Below are 22,263 nucleotides of genomic sequence, written 5' to 3'. Positions count from 1 at the left end.
AATTGCATGGACCTCTAGGACATTCATTTATTTTCTTTTAGATTGTTATGTCAAGGTTGTGCATATTCATTTTTATTTTTATTGAGGTTCATTTAGGATTATTTTGATATGTGGTGTAACGCCCTCAAAATAATACATAAAACCCAACATTCTTGACATGTATAGATATGAGAGAATAAAACTAATTCCATTCATCAGAGTATTCCGTACAAATGTATTACATGTTGACAACAAAAGTAAATGCCCAACGGGCTTACAACTTTTCAAGCCAACACTTGGTTACACAAAAAGAGAGTACCAACTCAAAACACATTAAGCCCTCGGCTTGAATTTATATGTAATACATAAAAGATATCACAAAAAGTCTTTCAGCCTCTAGCCTCCCAAGCTACGTCCTTGGAGGTGGCATACCATCTGTACCTGAAAATGATTTCCCATATAGGGTGAGCCACAACCCAGTAAAGAGATGCTAAACCAAATATAAACAATGACTAAAACAATGGCATTTGATAGATGGTTAACACTTATAAACCAGTTATAACCCAGAACAGTCCCATGACAATTATGTCCATGTTACAATCCACTTTCCTTTACTTATCAAATCATTTCATAAATATGGCTCAGAACCTGGTCAAACATTTCAATGAGACCATAACTCATATACTAACACTTCCATATTCCACAATAGATACACATATTTGATGCATCATTATCATATTAAAACACTTCCATACTTTACAAATGATACACAGATTTGCTGTATCAATACTTCAATTTAATACACATATTTGTTGTATTAATGGAGTCCATCCCCTATCTCCTCCCAAACAGGTTTGAGATTCCATCCCCTATCTTCCCTCAAACCATGGAGTACATCCCCTATCTTCTCCCACACAATACACATATTTCAAGTATATAAACAATTATCATATACAAGGATAATTCAATACACATATTTGATATATTATTCCAACTATCATATTCATTGACAAATTCAATGTGATTAGTTTCGGTTTTCTCTAATCAACATACAATGTCTACAACAATCAAGACTATCCTCCACCGATAACCCAAAGCAGTTATTTCTAAACATAAAATAAATGCATTAAACAAGTATAATATCAACATTCTCATAGGTGAGTGATTAACTAATCCAACTATACCCTTTAATCCCATAATTTCTCAATTTCATTATCCTCAACTCAATTCCACATTTCCCAAAATTAATTATATAAATTAATTTGTCATAATAACTAGGGCATTTCCCATATTTCACATATCAACCCTAAGATTTGATTTTACCAATCTAACAACAATAATTCCATTTTTCAACAACTCACATACACATAGGTTTTAATATTTGAAAACCCCTCTTTCATAAATTACATAACAAACCCTAACTTTCTCAATATTACCCAACATCACCAACTATTCAAAATGACCAAAATTGAAGACAAAACTCATAAGATGGAGTAGGGTATCCCTACCTCGAAATGAAGAGCTCAAAGGAGAAGGTGGTGAAAATCCAAAGTGCTCCAAATCCACAAACTTTCAGATTAAAACGTAGCCCAAACAACCCTCTATCTTTCTTACAAAGGACTTAGGGTAGAAACACACTAAAAATAAATGAAACCCTAGAGAGAAGGTGTGTAGAGAGAGTGAGAGCTCGGATCTAGGGTTTTGAAACCAAAAGAGATGAAAAAGTGAAGTATTTACCCATTGTTGTCTACTGATATAACACAGGCTCGCTCGAGCGAAGGATTGGTCGCTCGAGTGACCAGACACAAAGAACTCTCGCTCGAGCGTAGAAAGCCTCGCTCGAGCCAACAATGCGAAGCTTCAGGTCTGCAACCCAGAAGCACGCTTGAGCGACAGAATGCTTGCTCGAGCGAAGAAACCCAAAACATACACCTCGCTCGCTCGAGCGAAGGAAAGCTCACTCGAGCGAAGAATTACAACCTTCAGGTCCAGAACCAGACGCAGACTCAAGCTCGAGCGAAGGAACCCTGGCTCGAGCCACCATACACAAAACTCAACTCTCGTTTGAGCGAAGAAACCCTGGCTCGAGGGAAGGATCTAAGACAAAGAGCTCGCTCGAGCGACAAAAGTCTCGCTCGAGCGAAGGACCAAAATTCTGGGCAGCAACCATTTGCTCCCAATCACACCCAACCTGTAACAAACCTACCCAACACATCCTATAACTCAAAAATAAGGAATTAAAGGATGACAACAAGATGAATACAACAACAAGCTCCACGGAACCTAAGTCCGGATACAACAACTAAATGGGGAAAGACCGGGATCACTATATGTGGGCTGTTTATATCCCATATGTTTAGACGGTATTGATTACGGTTGGTTTTGACGTTTATACTTGTGGAATATAGCGATTCCCATTTTCCCTTTTTGTATTTGTTGTATTCCGGACTTTGGTTCCGTGGAGTTGGTGGTTGTGTACCTTGTTGTTATCCTTTAATTCCATATGTTTGAGTTTTGGGATGTGTTGAGCTTCTTTCGAACAGGTAGGTTGAGTTTTGGTCTCTAATGTAGTTGCCTAGGTTTTTGGTGTTACGCTCGAGCGAATCATTCTGCGCTCGAGCGGAGTTTTGGTTTTTGGTTGTCCGCTCCAGCGGGCCTTATTGCGCTCAAGCGGGTTTTACACACTCCCAGTATTTCATGTCCCTGCAAAACTTCTACAGGTGTGTTTTTCACGCTCCAACGGGTTTTCTTACGCTCGAGCGGAACGCACTCGAACGGGTATCTTGGCGCTCGAGCGGGTAGTGCTTTGGCTATGAAAGTTCTGAAAGGGGGAAATCCACGCTCGAGCGGACTGGTTTTCATGCTCGAGCGGATATATTTTATTCTTGTGTCTTGGCGCTCGAGCGGGCCTTCTTGCACTCGAGCGTGTCCAGATTTTTGTGTTTGACGCTCGAGCGTTCTATTCTCCGCTCGAGCGGCTCATACGTATATCAGTTGGCAGTTGGGCATTTTTGAATCACTTTTTACACTTTTTCTCTCTCTTACTTTTCCAAAATCGATTTTGAGAGCTCCTCTCTCTAGAATCTCCCTTCTCTCGAGGGTTTGATCTAGCTAGAGTGTCTCACTACCTTGTTGTCTTTGCAAAAGGTGTGTTGATCGTCGAGGGCTTGGTTTTGATCCAAAAAGTTTAGAATTTGGAGCACTTTGAGTTTGGACTCCATCTCCATTTGAGCTCTAACTTCGAGGTAGGGATATCCTACTCCATTTTATGAGCTTTGTCTTTGAATTTTGGCATTTTGATATGTTGGGGGTCGTTAGGTAATTTTGTGAAAGTTTGGGGTCATTGTGTAATTTTTCAAAAGATGGGATTTCAAACACATAAACCTTTATGTATGTAATACATTGGAAAATGGACTCGTGTTGGATTATTGATGAAAATGGAACCTTAGAGTTGGTGTTGTAATTATGAGAAAAAGCCCTAATTGTTGATAAACTTATTTTGGGAAATGAGAAATTGAATAAGAAATATTCAAATCAGAAAGGTACAGGATTAAAGGGTGGAGTTGGATTAATTTATCGCTCACCTAGACAAATGTTGATATGTTATCTATTTGATGCATTTATTTTCCTGTTTAGAGAAAACTGCTTTGGGCTATCGGTGTAGGATAGTCTTGATTGTTGTAGACAATGCATGATGATTAGGCAAACTAAAACTAATCAATAGAATGTGTCATCAAATATGACAGTTGGAATAATACATTAACCTTATGTATTGATTGATTGTGTGTATGATAATGCACTATGTTGTGTGGAAGGAGATAGGGGATGTACTCCACGGTTTAGGGGAAGATAGGGGATGGACCTCTAAACCGGAAGTTGTTTTCCATTGATACAGCACTACAATGTGTATCATATGTGAAGTATGGAAGTGTTTTTGTTATATTGATACAGCACCAAAATGTGTATCATTTGTGAAGTATGGAAGTGGTTTTATGTGTTATTAATACAGCACCAAAATGTGTATCCGTCATGATTTTTGAAAGTATTTTAGTGATGGGATATTATCTCATTAAATTGTTTGGCTAGGTTCTGAGCCTTGTTTTCAAACTTAAAGTTGAATAGGAAATGGAAACTGAAGTGTAACATGGATATGATTGTCATGAAACTGTAATATGACATGAATTGGAATATAAGTGTGGACCATCTATCGAATGCTATTATTTTAGTCATTGTTTATAGTTGGTTTAGTATATTTCTACTGGGCTGTGGCTCACCCTACATGGGACATCATTTTCAGGTACAGGTAGCATGCCACCTCCAAGGACATAGCTTGGGAGGCTTGAGACTGTTGGGTTGTTTTGTGTTTTTGATTGTATTACATGTATATCAAGCCAAGGGCTTTCTTTGTATAGAGTTAGTACTCTCTTTTTGTAACCAAGTGTTGACTTGGAAAGTTGTAAGCCCATAGGGCATTTACTTTTGATGTCAACATGTAATACATTTTGTAAAGACTACTCTGATGGAAAATATTTATGCTTTATTCACTTATGTTTAAGCATGCTATTGTTGGATGATTTATGGGTTTATTTTGAGGGAGTTACAACTTGGTATCAGAGCATACCGGGTTTGAATACTTTGGGTACGTGGGAAGTGATTAGTATCACAATGGGTTTGTCTCGCTTGTTAGAGACTTAGGTGTGACAGTATGTGTCTATTTGATAACATGTTTATGTGCCTACTTGGGTATAGGATTTAGTTTCTAGGATGTTGATTGGATCCTTGGGTTTCTGTGAGTCTTGTTGGAAAAGCACTTGATCAATGCTGTTTCTAACTGGAACTCTAGCAACGCCTCGGGACTATCATTATCCGGAAATGAAATTCGTAAGTGCTTATGTGTTTATGTGCTTACGTGGAGTGAATTACAATTGTCCATGCATTAGGACGTGAGTGTTATAGCTTTGGCACATTTGTAAATGTGCTAACGTTCTTCATTACCTTTATTAGGATGTCAGGACAAAGACGAGGAGGTAGACGTGGCAGGCGTGGTAGGCAAGAGATGCCTTTACCGGATGATAATCCGGCGCAGCAGGAGGGGGTTGGCCAGGCCAATGTGGCTAAGCCAGCAGGTCAGTAGGCTATGGGCGACTTAGCCCGTGGGATAGCCGACGCTTTGAGGGAGTCTATAGGTATTCTCAAAGCTAAGAATCCAGTGCAGGCTCAAGTGCAGGCCCTGGTTGTTGATGCTGGGCCTTCCTTCTTGAAGAGGGAGTTCTTCCGGTCTAATCCAGACGAGTTTATTGGGGATCCGAAGGAACCACTGAAGGCTGACGAGTGGTTAGAGCAAATGAGTAAGACGTTCGAGATGCTTGGCATCGAGGAGGGAGCATTGAAAGTGACCTTGGCATCCTTCCAGCTTAAAAGGAGTGCGGGTCAGTGGTGGAAATACATGAGGGGCCGTATTGGTGGCACGTGGGAGGCTTTTGTAGAGGCTTTCCAGGAGAAGTATTTATCTCCAGCAATCAGGGAGAAGCTGAGAGAAGAGTTTTGCCAGCTTAAGCAGCTGAGTTTGTCTGTGGCCGAGTTTGAGACTGCTTTTACTAGTCTGTCCAGGTTTGCACCTGAACTTGTGGCGTCCGAGGAACACCGTTGCATCGAGTTTGAGAAGAAGTTGAGGCGTGGCCTCAAGATGAGAGTCGGGGGTTCTATGACCCGAGATTATAGGCGTCCGGTGGATGCTGCAGCCCATATGGAGATCATGATACAGAAAGAGGAGGAAGGGCAGAAAGGCTCCAAGAGGAGCCAGGATGGTCAGGGTGATGGCAGGAGACAGAGGGGTTCTAACCCTCAGCAGTCTTAGGGAGGTTTTGCTAGATCGACCTTTCCAGTGCCGAGTGCAGGCTCGGGGAGAAGCAACCAGGGGGGCATTACCTGTTTCAAGTGTGGTCAACTGGGCCACAAGTCTACGGTTTGCCCACAGAGGGGAGGAGGTCAGCGAGCTGCTTCTTCTTCGCCTCGACCTCAGGGCCAGAGTCAGGGCAGAGGCCAGCCTTTATCTTGTTATCAGTGTGGTCAGCCTGGACACCTGAAGAGGTTTTTCCCACAGTTGAGTGCCACTTCGGGGGCATTTGGTTCTAGGCAGACGCAGAGTTATCAGCCAACTCAGTCTGTGCAGTCCTCGAGGCCCAATCCGGGAGCTTCGTCATCCCAGTCTGTGCAACGGTCCTCTGCTCCTAAGGGTGAGCAGCTGGATCAGGGGCCTACAGGGCGCGTGTATACTGTTACCGCGCAGGACCTAGTACCGGCTCCATCAGTTGTGAGAGGTACTTTTCTGTTTTGCAACTCGGTTGCTAGTGTGTTGATTGATGCGGGTGCATCTCATTCCTTTGTATCTGCTGCATTTGCATCTATTTTGGAGTTGGAGTTGGCACAATTAGCATCTCCTATATGTGTTGTATCACCTGTTGGGGGTGAATTGATTTTGAAACAAGGTTGTAGAGGTTGTGATATAGAGGTCGCCGATCGTAGGCTTCCGTTCCCTTTTGTAGTTATGCCCATGACGGGTTTTGATGTTATTTTGGGTATGGACTGGCTATCGTCATATCGGGCTGTTATCGATTGCTACCGTCAGAGGGTTATAGTATGTACCTTGAGCGGGGAGTGTTTCCATTTCTTGGGGGATCGGGTTGGTAGTGTGTTGCCACCAGTGTACGATCCGCGAGGGCGGAGTGAGCTTAGTGGTCTTCTTGCTAGCTTTATGAGTAGTGAGTGTGATGAGACCCAGATTGTATTGCCGAGAGTGGTTTGTGAATATTCGGATGTTTTTCCCGAGGATCTCATTAGTTTGCCACCTCACCGAGAGATCGAGTTCTCTATTGATTTAGTGCCCGGCACGGCGCCGATTTCTATGGCACCTTATCGTTTTGCCCCAGCCGAGTTGAGTGAGTTGAAGATTTAGCTCTAGGAATTGCTAGATAAGGGCTTCATCCGCCCTAGTGTTTCACCGTGGGGAGCACCGGCCCTCTTTGCTAAAAAGAAAGATGGTGCCTTGAGACTTTGTATCGACTACCGGAAGCTGAATCGGGCTACAGTCAAGAATAAGTACCCTATGCCCCGTATAGATGACCTGTTCGACCAGTTGAAGGGTTCACGTTGTTTCTCTAAGATAGACTTGAGATCGGGTTACCACCAGTTGAGGGTCAGGGAGGAGGATATTCCGAAGACGGCATTCCATACGCGGTATGGCCACCATGAGTTTCTGGTGATGCCGTTTGGGCTCACCAATGCACCGACAGTCTTTATGAACTTGATGAACCAGATCTTCCGGGAATTCTTAGATCGTTTTGTAGTCATTTTCGTGGACGACATTCTGATTTATTCGCCTTCAGAGGAAGAGCACGAGGAACACTTGAGAGTGGTGCTTGAGTTGCTTAGAGCCCATAGGTTGTATGCCAAGTTTGGGAAATGTGAGTTCTGGCTAGGGGAAGTCAAGTTCTTAGGCCATGTAATATCCAGGGAAGGGGTGTCTGTTGATACATCCAAGATAGAGGCAGTGCAAGATTGGGCACAGCCTAAGAGTGTTTTTGAGATCCGCAGTTTTCTAGGATTAGCTGGGTATTATCGCCGGTTTATGAAAGATTTCTCCAGGCTAGCTTCGTCATTGACTAGATTGACGCGGAAAGGGGTCAAGTTTGTATGGAGTGAGACTTGTGAAAAGTCGTTCTAGGAGTTGAAGGTTAGATTGACCACCGCTCCGGTTTTGATTATTTCGGAGAGAGGTTTGGGTTATGCGGTTTACTATGATGCCTCACGAGAGGGTTTGGGTTGTGTGTTAATGCAAGAGGGGAAAGTGGTAGCTTATGGCTCACGTCAGTTGAAAATACAAGAGAGAAATTACCCTACACATGACCTAGAGTTAGCAGCAGTGATATTTACCTTGAAAATTTGGAGGCACTACCTTTATGGTGGGAGGTTCGAGGTGTTCTCAGACCATAAGAGTTTGAAGTACCTGTTTACACAGAGGGACTTGAATTTGAGACAGAGAAGGTGGATGGAGTTCATCGAGGACTACGACTTTGAGTTGCACTATCATCTGGGAAAGGCCAATGTAGTGGCCGATGCCCTTAGCAGGAAATCCATTAGTGATGTAGCATGTATAGCCATCCGGGAGTGGGAGATGTTGGGTGCACTTGGCGAGTTTGATTTACTTCTGGGCGAATCCGTTGAGGCTGAGGCCTTGTTTTCAGTTGTTGCGCAGCCTACACTTATGACTCGAGTGTTAGAGGCACAGGGAGGTGACCTTAAGGTAGAGTCTTTCCAAGAGAAGATTTCCAGTGGGAAGGCTGAGAAGGGTTTGACGGTGTATCCCGACCAGAGTGTGAGATACCGAGACCGTTTGTTTGTGCTGGATTCTTGCCGAGAGGAGGTACTCCAAGAGTTTCACCATTCACGCCTTGCGGTGCATCCAGGAGGCACTAAGATGTATCGGGATTTGGGTCGCCAGTTTTGGTGCAGGGTATGAAGAAGGATGTGGTAGTGTTTGTGTCTAAGTGCCTTACTTGTCAGCAAGTGAAGGCCGAGCATCAGAGGCCAGCGGGTTTGTTACAACCCTTGCCTATTGCCGAGTGGAAGTGGGAACATGTCACTATGGACTTCGTTGTAGGTCTTCCGAAGACCCAGCGGGGTAGTGATGCTATTTGGGTGGTTGTAGACTGGTTGACTAAGTCGGCGCACTTTATCCCTATGCGCGTGAGAGATTCGGTAGATCATCTTGCCGACTTGTATATTCGGGACATAGTGAGGTTGCACAGGGTCCCAGTGACAATCGTCTCAGATAGAGACTCTCGTTTTATGCTAGGTTGTGGCAGAGTTTGCAGAGTGCCTTGGGCACTAAGTTGACCTTTAGTACGGCTTATCACCCTTAGACGGACGGGCAGTCCGAGCGTACTATTCAGATCCTTGAGGACATGCTTCGAGGTTGTGTCCTTGACTTTAGTGGGACGTGGGAGAGGCACTTACCCTTGGTGGAGTTTGCCTACAACAACAGCTTTCAGTCGAGTATCGGTATGGCACCGTTTGAGGCCTTGTATGGCCGACCGTGTAGGTCTCCAGTTTGTTGGGCCGAGGTGGGTGAAGCACCTTTGTTGGGCCCGGAGTTGGTGAGGGAAACGATGGAGAAAGTTGAGCTTATCCGTAGGAGGCTTGTTACAGCCCAGAGTCGCCAAAAGAGTTATGCCGACCGTAGGAGGAGGCCTTTAGCTTTTAAGGCGGGTGATCATGTCTTTCTGAAAATATCACCTAGGCGAGGTTTGATGAGGTTTGGGAAGAGTGGGAAGTTATCCCCTCAGTTTATCGGTCCCTTTGAGATCCTTGAGAGGATTGGGGAGGTTGCTTATCGTTTGGCTTTGCCACCGCAGTTGTCCGGGGTACATGACGTATTTCATGTTAGTATGCTTCGGAAGTACGAGCCAGATCCATCGCACGTGTTAGATTGGACCAACTTAGAGGTAGATGAGGATGCCTCGTATGAGGAGAGACCGGTTCGGGTCTTGGATAGGTGGGATCAAGTCTTGCGAGACAAGACCATTCCCTTGGTAAAGGTTTTGTGGAAGCATCACGGAGTGGAGGAAGCCACTTGGGAACATGAGGCGAATGTCCGTGAGAATTATCCGGACTTGTTTGTTGATGCATAATCATGTATTGAAATCTTGTAATATTGTTGAACTTTAAGAGCATTATACATGGCTTAAGTTATAAAACATGGTATATGTTTTGGTTTATGGAATTATGTTTTGGAACTTGCCTTAAAATGGAAGTTTAATGTAAACATTGCATATGCTGAATGTATTGTAGAAATCAGAATATATCATGAATTTTGAAAATGATATAGAATTGTGGAGTGTGGTATCGAAATTTGTGAAATTTCAGGGAATGCATATTCATAATGCATGTTGTGGAAAATATTGTAAATTGCCTCTTAAAAAGAGATGAGATGATCGGTAATGGGCCGAGTTGTTAAATTTTCGCATTGTAATAATGTGGGGAATTGAGAAAATCTTGTTTTTGAAGAACTCATGTTTGATTACGGGGACGAAATTCTTTAAGGGGGGAAGGTTATAGCAATTCCGGTTTTCCCTTTCTGTATTTGTTGTATTCCGGACTTTGGTTCCGTGGAGTTGGTGGTTGTGTACCTTGTTGTTATCCTTTAATTCCGTATGTTTGAGTTTTGGGATGTGTTGGGCTTGTCTCGAACAGGTAGGTTGAGTTTTGGTTTCTAATGTAGTTGCCCAGGTTTTTGGTGTTACGCTCGAGCGAGTCATTCTGCGCTCGAGCAGAGTTCTGGTGTTTGGTTGTCTGCTCGAGCGGGACTTATTGCGCTCAAGCGGGTTTTACACACTCCCAGTATTTCGTGTCCCTGCAAAACTTCTGCAGGTGTGTTTTTCACACTCGAGCGGGTTTTCTTACGCTCGAGCGAAACGCGCTCGAGCCGGTATTTTGGCGCTCGAGCGGGTAGTGCTTTGTCTGTGAAAGTTCTGGAAGGGAGAAATCCACGCTCGAGCGGACTGGCTTTCGCACTCGAGCGGATATATTTTATTCTTGTGTCTTGGCGCTCGAGCGTGTCCAGATTTTTGTACTTGATGCTCAAGCGCTCTATTCCCCGCTCGAGGGGGTCATACGTATATCAGTTGGCAGCTGGCCATTTTTGAATCACTTTTTACACTTTCTCTCTCTCTCTTACTTTTCCAAAATCGATTTTGAGAGCTCCTCTCTCTAGAATCTCCCTTCTCTCTAGGGTTTGATCCAGCTAGAGTGTCCCACTACCTTTTTGTCTTTGCAAAAGGTGTGTTGATCGTCGAGGGCTTCGTCTTGATCTGAAAAGTTTGGAATTTGGAGCACTTTGAGTTTGGTCTCCTTCTCCATTTGAGCTTTAACTTCGATGTAGGGATATCCTACTCCATCTTATGACCTTTGTCTTTGAATTTTGGCATTTTGATATGTTGGGGGTCGTTGGGTAATTTTGTGAAAGTTTGGGGTCATTGTGTAATTTTTCAAAAGATGGGGTTTCAAACATATAAACCTTTATGTATGTAATACATTGGAAAATGGACTCATATTGGATTATTGATGAAAATGGAACCTTAGAGTTGGTGTTGTAATTATGGAAAAAGGCCCTAATTGTTGATATACATGTAATACAATCAAAAACACAAAGCAGTCCAACAGTCTCAAGCCTCCCAAGCTATGTCCTTGGAGGTGGCATGCTACCTGTACCTGAAAATGATATCCCATATAGGGTGAGCCACAGCCCAGTACAAATATACTAAACAACTATAAACAATGACTAAAATAATAGCATTCAATAGATGGTCCACACTTATATTCCAATTCATGTCACATTACAGTTTCATGACAATCATACCCATGTTACACTTCAGTTTCCATTTCTTATTCAACTTTAAGTTTGAAAACAAGGCTCAGAACCTGGCCAAACAATTTAATGAAATAGTATCTCATTACTAAAATACTTTCAAAAATCATGGCGGATACACATTTTGGTGTTGTATCAATAATACATAAAACCGCTTCCATACTTCACAAATGATACACATTTTAGTGCTGTATCAATATAACAAAAACACTTCCATACTTCACATATGATACACATTGTAGTGCTGTATCAATGAAAAACAACTTCCGATCTAGAGGTCCATCCCCTATCTTCCCCTAAACCGTGGAGTACATCCCATATCTCCTCCCACAAAACACAATGTATATAAACACAGATCATATACACAATCAATCAATACATAAGGTTAATATATTATTCCAACCGTCATATTCGATGACACATTCCATTGATTAGTTTTAGTTTGCCTAATCATCATGCATTGTCTACAACAATCAAAACTATCCTCCACCGATAGCCCAAAGCAGTTATTTCTAAAAAGAAAATAAATGCACCAACTGGATAACATATCAACATTTCGTCTAGGTGAGCGATAAATTAATCCAACTACACCCTTAATCCCATACACTTCCCATTTGAATATTTCCTATTCAATTCCTCATTTTTTCAAAATTAATTATGCAAATTAATTTATCGAAACAATTAGGGCCTTTCCTTAAATCTCAATACCAACCCTAAGGTTCCGTTTTCCATCAATAAACCAATACCGAGTCCATTTTCCAATATATTGCATACATAAAGGTTTATATGTTTGAAACCCCATCTTTTGAAAATTACACAACGACCCCAAACCTTCACAAAATTACCCAACGACCCCCAACATATCAAAATGCCAAAATTTTATGACAAAGCTCATAAGATGGAGTAGGATATCCCTACCTCAAAAGATGAAACCCAACGAAGGAGATGAAAAAAACGAAGATGCTTCAAATCCCAAAATTCTCGGATCAAAATGTAGCCCTCGACGATCAACACACTTTTTACAAAGGCCAAAGGGTGAGGGATTACTCTAACTAGATCAAACCCTAGAGAGAAGTGGAGGTTTTAGTGAGAGAAGCTCTCCAATGGCTGTTTTGAAAAGTAAGAGAGAGAAATGGAGTTGAAAAAGTGATCCAAAAAGCTAAATCTTGGAGTGATATACACGTCTCCCCGCTTGAGTGTGGAACTCCCCGTTTGAGCGTCAGACACAGACTCACGCTCGAGCGTCCAAACCCCTGCTCGAGCGCCGGATGCACGCTTCCAGAACTTTTGTAGAACCAGGTCCCCGCTCGAGCGTCCAACTCCCCACTCGATCAGAGGAACAAAATCAAAGAGTCACGCTCGAGCGTCAAAACTCCCGCTCGAACGTACGAAGACCTGCAGAGAAAATACTGGGAGATGGAAAATTACGCTCAAGCATCAAAACGCCCGCTCGAGCGTCAAAAGCTCCGCTCGAGCGTGAAGGCCAAATTATGGGCATCAACCTTTGGCTTCAAAGCATAGCCAACCTGTTTCAAACCTGCCCAACACAACCCAAAACTCAAATACAAGGAGTAAAGGATTCAAATGAGAATGAGACAACAACACATCCACGGAACCGAGTCCAGAATACAATAAATAAAGAGATGATAAATCAGGATCGCTATAACCTCCCCCCCTTAAGAAATTTCGTCCCCAAAATTAAGTACAAGTTTTCAAAAACAAGTTTTTCTCAATTCTCAATAGTATTACAACTCAACATCTATCAACTTGACCCAATACCGGTCATCTCATCTCTTTTCAAGAGGCAAATACCATATATAGCTCAACATGCATTATTAACATGCTTTCCCTTGAATTTCAACAAATTCCAATATCAATTTCCACAATTCCATAACATTTTCAATGTCAACAATATATATTGCAATTCTAAAACATCATTAACATATACAATGTTAAAATAAACTTCCATTTCAAGGTAAGTTCCACAATACTCCCATAAATCAAAACATATACAATGTTTTACAACTTAAGACATATCTAATGCTCTTAAAGTGCAACAATGTTACAAAATTCCCATTACATGGTTAAACATTAACAAACAAGTCTGGATACTTCTCACGAACCTCCAACTCACATTCCCAAGTGGCTTCTTCCACTCCGTGATGTTTCCACAAAACCTTTACCAAGGGAATGGTCTTGCCTCGCAAGACTTGATCCCGCCTATCCAAGACCCGAACCGGTCTCTCCTCATACGAGGCATCCTCATCTACCTCTAAGTCGGTCCAATCCAGCACGTGCGATGGATCCGGCTCGTACTTCCGAAGTATACTAACATGAAACACGTCATGTACTCCGGATAACTGCGGCGATAAGGCCAAACGATAAGCAACCTCCCCAATCCTCTCAAGGATCTCAAAGGGACCGATAAATCGAGCGGATAACTTTCCACTCTTCCCAAACCTCATCAAACCCTGCCTAGGTGATATTTTCAGAAAAACATGATCACCCGTCTCAAATGCCAAAGGCCTCCTCCTACGGTCGGCATAACTCTTTTGGCGACTCTGGGCTGTAACAAGCCTCCTACGGATAAGCTTAACTTTCTCCGTCATCTCCCTTACCAACTCCGGACCCAACAAAGGTGCATCACCCACCTCGGCCCAACAAATCGGAGACCTACAAGGTCGGCCATACAAGGCCTCAAACGGTGCCATACCGATGCTCGACTGAAAACTGTTGTTATAGGCAAACTCCACCAAGGGAAAGTGCCTCTCCCACGACCCACTAAAGTCAAGGACACAACCTCGAAGCATATCCTCAAGGATCTGAATAGTACGCTCGAACTGCCCGTCAGTCTGAGAATGATAAGTCGTGCTAAAGGTCAATCTAGTGCCTAAAGCACTCTGCAAACTCTGCCACAACCTAGCAGTAAAATGAGGGTCTCTATCTGAGATGATCGACACTGGGACCCCGTGTAACCTCACTATGTCCCAAATATACAAGTCGGCAAGATGATCTACCGAATCTCTCACGCGCATAGGGATAAAGTACGCCGATTTAGTCAACCGGTCTACAACTACCCAAATAGCATCACTACCCCGCTGAGTCCTCGGAAGACCTATAACGAAGTCCATAGTGACATGCTCCCACTTCCATTCAGCTGTAGGCAAGGGTTGTAACAAACTCGCTGGCCTCTGATGTTCAGCCTTCACTTGTTAACAAGTAAGGCACTTAGACACAAACACTGCCACATCCTTCTTCATACCCCACCACCAAGACTGGCGACCCAAATCCCGATACATCTTAATGCCTCACGGATGCACCGCAAGGCGTGAATGGTGAAACTCTCGGAGTACTTCCTCTCGGCAAGACTCCGGTACAAACAAACGGTCTCGGTATCTCACACTCTGGTCGGGATACACCGTCAAACCCTCATCAACCTTCCCACTGGAAATCTTCTCTCGGAAAGACTCTACCTCAAGGTCACCTCCCTGTGCCTCTAACCCTCGAGTCATAAGTATAGGCTGTGCAACAGCCGAAAACAAGGCCACAGCCTCAACAGATTTGCTTAAAAGCAAATCAAACTCGCCAAGTGCACCCAACATCTCCCACTCCCGGATGGCTATACAAGCTACATCACTAATGGATTTCCTGCTAAGGGCATTGGCCACTACATTGGCCTTTCCCAGGTGATAGTGCAACTCAAAGTCGTAGTCCTCAATGAACTCCATCCACCTTCTTTGTCTCAAATTCAAGTCCCTCTGTGTAAACAGGTACTTCAAACTCTTATGGTCCGAGAACACCTCGAACCTCTCACCATAAAGGTAGTGCCTCCAAATTTTTAAGGCAAATATCACTGCTGCTAACTCTAGGTCATGTGTAGGGTAATTCCTCTCATATATTTTCAACTGACGTGGGCCATAAGCTACCACTTTCCCCTCTTGCATCAACACACAACCCAAACCCTCTCGTGAGGCATCACAGTAAACTGCATAACCCAAACCTCTCTCAGGAATAATCAAAATCGGAGCGGTGGTCAGTCTAACCTTCAACTCCTGGAACGACTTTTCACAAGTCTCACTCCATACAAACTTGACCCCTTTCCGTGTCAATCTAGTCAACGGCGAAGCTAGCCTGGAGAAATCCTTCACAAACCGGCGATAATACCCAGCTAATCCTAGAAAACTGTGGATCTCAAAAACACTCTTAGGCTATGCCCAATCTTGCACTCCCTCTATCTTGGATGTATCAACAGACACCCCTTCCCCGGAAACCACATGGCCTAAGAACTTGACTTCCCCTAGCCAGAACTCACACTTTCCAAACTTGGCATACAGCCTATGGGCTCTAAGCAATTCAAGCATCACTCTCAAGTGTTCCTCGTGCTCCTCCTCTGAAGGCGAATAAATCAGAATGTCGTCTACGAAAACGACTACAAAACGATCTAAGAATTCCCAGAATTTCCGGTTCATCAAGTCCATAAAGACTGCTGGTGCATTGGTGAGCCCAAACGGCATCACCAAAAACTCATAGTGGCCATACCGTGTACAGAATGCCGCCTTCGGAATATCCTCCTCCCTGACCCTCAACTGGTGGTAACCCGATCTCAAGTCTATCTTAGAGAAACAACGGGAACCCTTCAACTGGTCAAACAGATCATCTATACGGGGCATAGAGTACTTATTCTTGACCGTAGCCCGATTCAACTTCCGGTAGTCGATACAAAGTCTCAAGGTACCATCTTTCTTTTTAGCAAAGAGGGTTGGTGCTCCCCACGGCGAAATACTAGGGCAGACAAAACCCTTATCTAGCAACTCCTGGAGCTGAATCTTCAATTCACTCAACTCAGTTGAGGCAAAACGGTAAGGTGCCATAGAAATCGGCGCCGTGCTGGGCACTAAATCAATAGAGAACTCGATCTCTCGGTGAGGTGGCAAACTAACGAGATCCTCGGGAAAAACATCCGAATACTTACAAACCACTATCGGCAATACAATTTGGGTCTCATCACACTCACTACTCATAAAGCTAGCAAGAAGACCACTAAGCTCTCTCCGCCCTCGCGGATCATACACCAGTGGCAACACACTACCAACCCGATCCCCCAAGAAATGGAAACACTCCCCGCTCAAGGTACATACTATAACCCTCTTGCAGTAGCAATCGACAACAGCCCGGTATGACGATAGCCAGTCCATACCCAAAATAGCATCAAAACCCGTCATGGGCATAACTACAAAAGGGAACGGAAGCCTACGATCGACGACCTCTATATCACAACCTCTACAACCTTGTTTCAAATTCAATTCACCCCCAACAGGTGATACAACACAGATAAGAGATGCTAATTGTGCCAACTCCAACTCCAAAATAGATGCAAATACAGCAGATACAAAGGAATGAGATGCACCCGTATCAATCAACACACTAGCAACTGAGTTGCAAAATAGAAAAGTACCTCTCACAATTGATGGAGCCGGCACTAGGTCCTGCGCGGTAACAGCATACACGCGCCCTGTAGGCCCCTGATCCACCTGCTCACCCCTAGGAGCAAAGGACTGTTGCACAGACTGGGACACCGAAGCTCCCAGATTGGCCCTCAAGGCCTGCACAAACTGAGCTGGCTGATAACTCTGCGTCTGCCTAGAACCAGACGCCCCTGAAGTGGCACTCAACAGTGGACAAAACCTTTTCAGGTACCCAGGCTGACCACACTGATAACAAGACAAAGGCTGGCCTCTGCCCTGACTCTGGCCTTGAGGTCGAGGCGAAGAAGAAGCAGCTCGCTGACCTCCTCCCCTCTGTGGGCAAACCGAAGACTTGTGGCCCAGCTGACCACCCTTGAAATAGGTAATGTCCCCCTGGTTGCCTCTCCCCGAGCCTGCACTCGGCACTGGAAAGGTCGATCTAGCAAAACCTCCCTGAGACTGCTGAGGGTTAGAACCCCTCTGTCTCCTGCCATCACCCTGACCATCCTGGCTCCTCTTGGAGCCTTTCTGCCCTTCCTCCTCTTCCTGGATCATGATCTCCATATGGGCTGCAGCGTTCACAAGACGCCCATAATCTCGGGTCATAGAACCCCCGACTCTCATCTTGAGGCCACACCTCAACTTCTTCTCAAACTCAATGCAACGGCGTTCCTCAGACGCCACTAGTTCAGGTGCAAACCTGGACAGACTAGTAAAAGCAGCCTCAAACTCGGCCACAGACAAACTCAGTTGCTTGAGCTGCAAAATTGTTCTCTCAGCTTCTCCCTAACTGCTGGAGATAAGTACTTCTCCTAGAAAGCCTCTACAAAAGCCTCCCACGTGCCACCAATACGGCCCCTCATGTATTTCCACCATTGACCCGCACCCTCCTTAAGCTGGAAAGATGCCAAGGTCACTTTCAATGAACCGTCCTCGATACCAAGCATCTCGAACGTTTTTGTCATTTGTTCCAACCACTCATCCGCCTTAAGTGGCTCCTTTGGATCCCTAACAAACTCGTCCGGATTAGACCGGAAGAACTCCCTCTTCAAGAAAGAAGGCCCTGCCTCAACAACCGGGGCTTGCACTTGAGCCTGAACTGGATTCTCAGCTCTGAGAATACCCATAGACTTTCTCAAAGTGTCGGCTATCCCACGGGCTAAGTCGCCCATAGCCTGCTGACCTACTGGCTCGGCCACATTGGCCTGGCCAACCCCCTCCTGTGGCGCCGGATTATCATCCCGTAAAGGCATCTCCTGCCTACTACGCCTACCACGCCTACCACGTCTACTTCCTTGTCCTCGTCTTGATATCCTAATAAAGGTAATGAAGAACGTTAGCACATTCACAAATGTGCCGAAGCTACAACACTCGCGTCCTAATGCATGGACAACAGTAATTCATTCCACGTAAGCACATAATCACATAAGCACTTACAAATTTCATTTCCGGATAATGATAGTCCCGAGGCGTTACTAGAGTTCCGGTTAGAAACAGCATTGATCAAGTGCTTTTCTAACAAGACTCACAGAAACCCAAGGATCCAATCAATATCCTAGAAACTAAATCCTATACCCAAGTAGTCACATAAACATGTTATCAAATAAACACATACTATCACACATAAGTCTCTAACAAGCGAGACAAACCCATTGTGATACAAATCACTTCCCACGTATCCAAAGTTTTCAAACCCGGTACGCTCTGATACCAAGTTGTAACGCCCTCAAAATAAACCCATAAATCATCCAACAAAAGCATGCTTAAACATAAGTGGATAAAGCATAAATATATTCCATCAGAGTAGTCTTTACAAAATGTATTACATGTTGACATCAAAAGTAAATGCCCTATGGGCTTACAACTTTCCAAGTCAACACTTGGTTACAAAAAGAGAGTACTAACTCTATACAAAGAAAGCCCTTGGCTTGATATACATGTAATACAATCAAAAACACAAAACAGTCCAACAGTCTCAAGCCTCCCAAGCTATGTCCTTGGAGGTTGCATGCTACCTGTACCTGAAAATGATGTCCCATATAGGGTGAGCCACAGCCCAGTACAAATATACTAAACCAACTATAAACAATGACTAAAATAACAACATTCGATAGATGGTCCACACTTATATTCCAATTCATGTCACATTACAATTTCATGACAATCATACCCATGTTACACTTCAGTTTCCATTTCTTATTCAACTTTAAGTTTGAAAACAAGGCTCAGAACCTGGCCAAACAATTTAATGAGATAGTATCTCATCACTAAAATACTTTCAAAAATCATGGCGGATACACATTTTGATGTTGTATCAATAATACATAAAACCACTTCCATACTTCACAAATGATACACATTTTAGTGCTGTATCAATATAACAAAAACACTTCCATACTTCACATATGATACACATTGTAGTGCTGTATCAATGGAAAACAACTTCCGGTCTAGAGGTCCATCCCCTATCTTCTCCTAAACCGTGGAGTACATCCCATATCTCCTCCCACACAACACAATGTATATAAACACAGATCATATGCACAATCAATCAATACATAAGGTTAATGTATTATTCCAACCGTCATATTCGATGACACATTCCATTGTTTAGTTTTAGTTTCCTAATCATCATGCATTGTCTACAACAATCAAAACTATCCTCCACCGATAGCCCAAAGCAGTTATTTCTAAACAGAAAATAAATGCACCAAATGGATAACATATCAACATTTCGTCTAGGTGAGCGATAAATTAATCCAACTACACCCTTAATCCCATACACTTCCCATTTGAATATTTCCTATTCAATTCCTCATTTTTCCAAAATTAATTATACAAATTAATTTATCGAAACAATTAGGGCCTTTCCCTAAATCTCAATACCAACCCTAAGGTTCCGTTTTCCATCAATAAACCAATACCGAGTCCATTTTCCAATATATTACATACATAAAGGTTTATATGTTTGAAACCCCATCTTTTGAAAATTACACAATGACCCCAAACCTTCACAAAATTACCCAACGACCCCCAACATATCAAAATGCCAAAATTTTAAGACAAAGCTCATAAGATGGAGTAGGATATCCCTACCTCAAAAGATGAAACCCAACGAAGGAGATGAAGAAAACGAAGATGCTCCAAATCCCGAAATTCTCGGATCAAAATGTAGCTCTCGACGATCAACACACTTTTTACAAAGGCCAAAGGGTGAAGCTATATAGTGGCGTGAGACTCCTCTCTCTGAGATTCCTCTCTCTCTCTCTCTCTCTCTCTCTCTCTCTCAGTTTTCCTTCATTCACCGTCTCAGATCAGGTGTATGAGAGTTATGTTTAAATTACTCTAACTAGATCAAACCCTAGAGAGAAGTGGAGGTTTTAGTGAGAGAAGCTCTCCAATGGCTGTTTTGAAAAGTAAGAGAGAGAAATGGGGTTGAAAAAGTGATCCAAAAAGCTAAATCTCGGAGTGATATACACATCTCCCCGCTCGAGCATGGAACTCCCAGCTCGAGCGTCAGACACAGACTCACGCTCGAGCGTCCAAACCCCCGCTCGAGCGCCGGATGCACGCTTCCAGAACTTTTGCAGAACTAGGTCCCCGCTCGAGCATACAACTCCCCGCTCGATCGGAGGAACAAAATCAAAGGGTCACGCTCGAGCGTCAAACTCCCGCTCGAATGTACGAAGACCTGCAGAGAAAATACTGGGATATGGAAAATTACGCTCGAGCGTCAAAACGCCCGCTTGAGCGTCAAAAGCTCCGCTTGAGCGTGAAGGCCAAATTCTAGGCATCAACCTTTGGCTTCAAAGCATAGCCAACCTGTTTCAAACCTGCCCAACACAACCCAAGACTCAAATACAAGGAGTAAAGGATTCAAATGAGAATGAGACAACAACACATCCACGGAACCGAGTCCGGAATACAATAAATAAAGAGAGGCTAAACCAGGATCGCTATAACGGGGGCCACGTATTCGGTGCTGTTTGGGATAGCCAGCGTGACCTCATCAATTTCACTGTGTCGGCATATGAAGTTATGTAACGCCATCGATGCACATATAAAGGTCACTTGATTAAAGAAACTCAACTTTTGAATATTCTGCAATGCCCCCCACCTCAACTTCCATGCACCAAATGTCCGCTCGATACAACTATGCAATGACGAATGTGCCTTATTGAACAGTTCGAACTCATTCTGTGGTATTAAATTCCGATGGGCATTTTGGTGATACCTATACCCCTTGTATGGGGCTAGGTACATTGTGTTGTTGCTATAGCCGCTATCCACCAAATAGTATTTTCCTGCAACGAACACAGAGATGTTATTCACTGTTGCCTGGTTGGTGACCATTTGGTTATCACTTTGCAGTTTATAACTACAAAACACAAAATTACTGCCAATAAGACATCGTTCGAAAAGAGTTTTTTTGGTTTATAAATGGTTGTCACCTACAATAATTTTAGGAAAAACCGTAGTGTCAAATCAGAAGTTTATATTGTAATTGCTAAAATTATAGGAGTAATTTATATTTTAATCAAATTCTAGGCTGTATTTATAATTTATTAAAAAAAATAAAAGATAAAAGATTTATAGATTAGATTGCAAGTCACAAAGCTAAGCTAAGGTCACCCTCAACGTAACTTCGCAGTATACGATTACAATAGCACAATTTTTGAACACTTGCATAATTTTTTCCAAATTATAAATATTATTTCTCCATTTTAATGAATAATTGCATCTAATATATATATGTGTATATATATATATATATGTATATGTATATATATTCATATACTTTATATTTTTAAACCATATATATATTTTTGACATCTCATATATCAAACATGAGCTCAAAATGAAACAACAAGAATTTGTTCAGTGCAACTTATTATAAATTAAAAATTGATAATCAAAAATAAAAATTAAAGTATTCATTTCTTAGTTTAAATTATTTTTACATAATAAATTATAAGCAAAAGTTTAATCAAATAATTTGCCAAAAATTTTTAGAATAAAAAAAAGTATAATCAATTAAGATAAACCGCATTAAACCGTCCCGATTACATGTAATAATAAACAAATGGAGTTCTAAAACCGATCATTGAATGAGAAGTTTATAAATACATTTTTTCACAAAATCACATGGAAGGAGATTGGGCTAAAAATATGGCCCAATTATAGATCAGCCTGTTGAACCTGAGCTTCCGACCCATACTATAAGCTTGTTTTGGTAGCAAAAATATCAATAATCACCAGCAAATCATTCTATACATGTAGGAGTTAAATTTGGGCAGATCTAACCCAAGCAACTCAAACACAGATGGAATGTTTTTAAAATTTAAATAACATATTTTCAAATTTTGTGTATAATTGGAGAAAAATTTAAAAGTC

General features: G+C 42.8%; 1 pseudogene; it reads right to left on the bottom strand.

Moving 5' to 3' along the window:
• The window catches only part of LOC145789172 (putative mediator of RNA polymerase II transcription subunit 26c), a 28,296-nt pseudogene that overhangs the window by 2,922 nt on the left and 3,111 nt on the right, over positions 1-22,263 (bottom strand).

Source organism: Camellia sinensis, chromosome 5 (assembly GCF_055761805.1).
Source record: "Camellia sinensis isolate YWXY chromosome 5, ASM5576180v1, whole genome shotgun sequence".
In the NCBI taxonomy this organism is placed as follows: domain Eukaryota; kingdom Viridiplantae; phylum Streptophyta; class Magnoliopsida; order Ericales; family Theaceae; genus Camellia; species Camellia sinensis.
The sequence above is the reverse complement of the archived record's forward strand: the minus strand, read 5'-3'. Positions and strand labels throughout refer to the sequence as shown.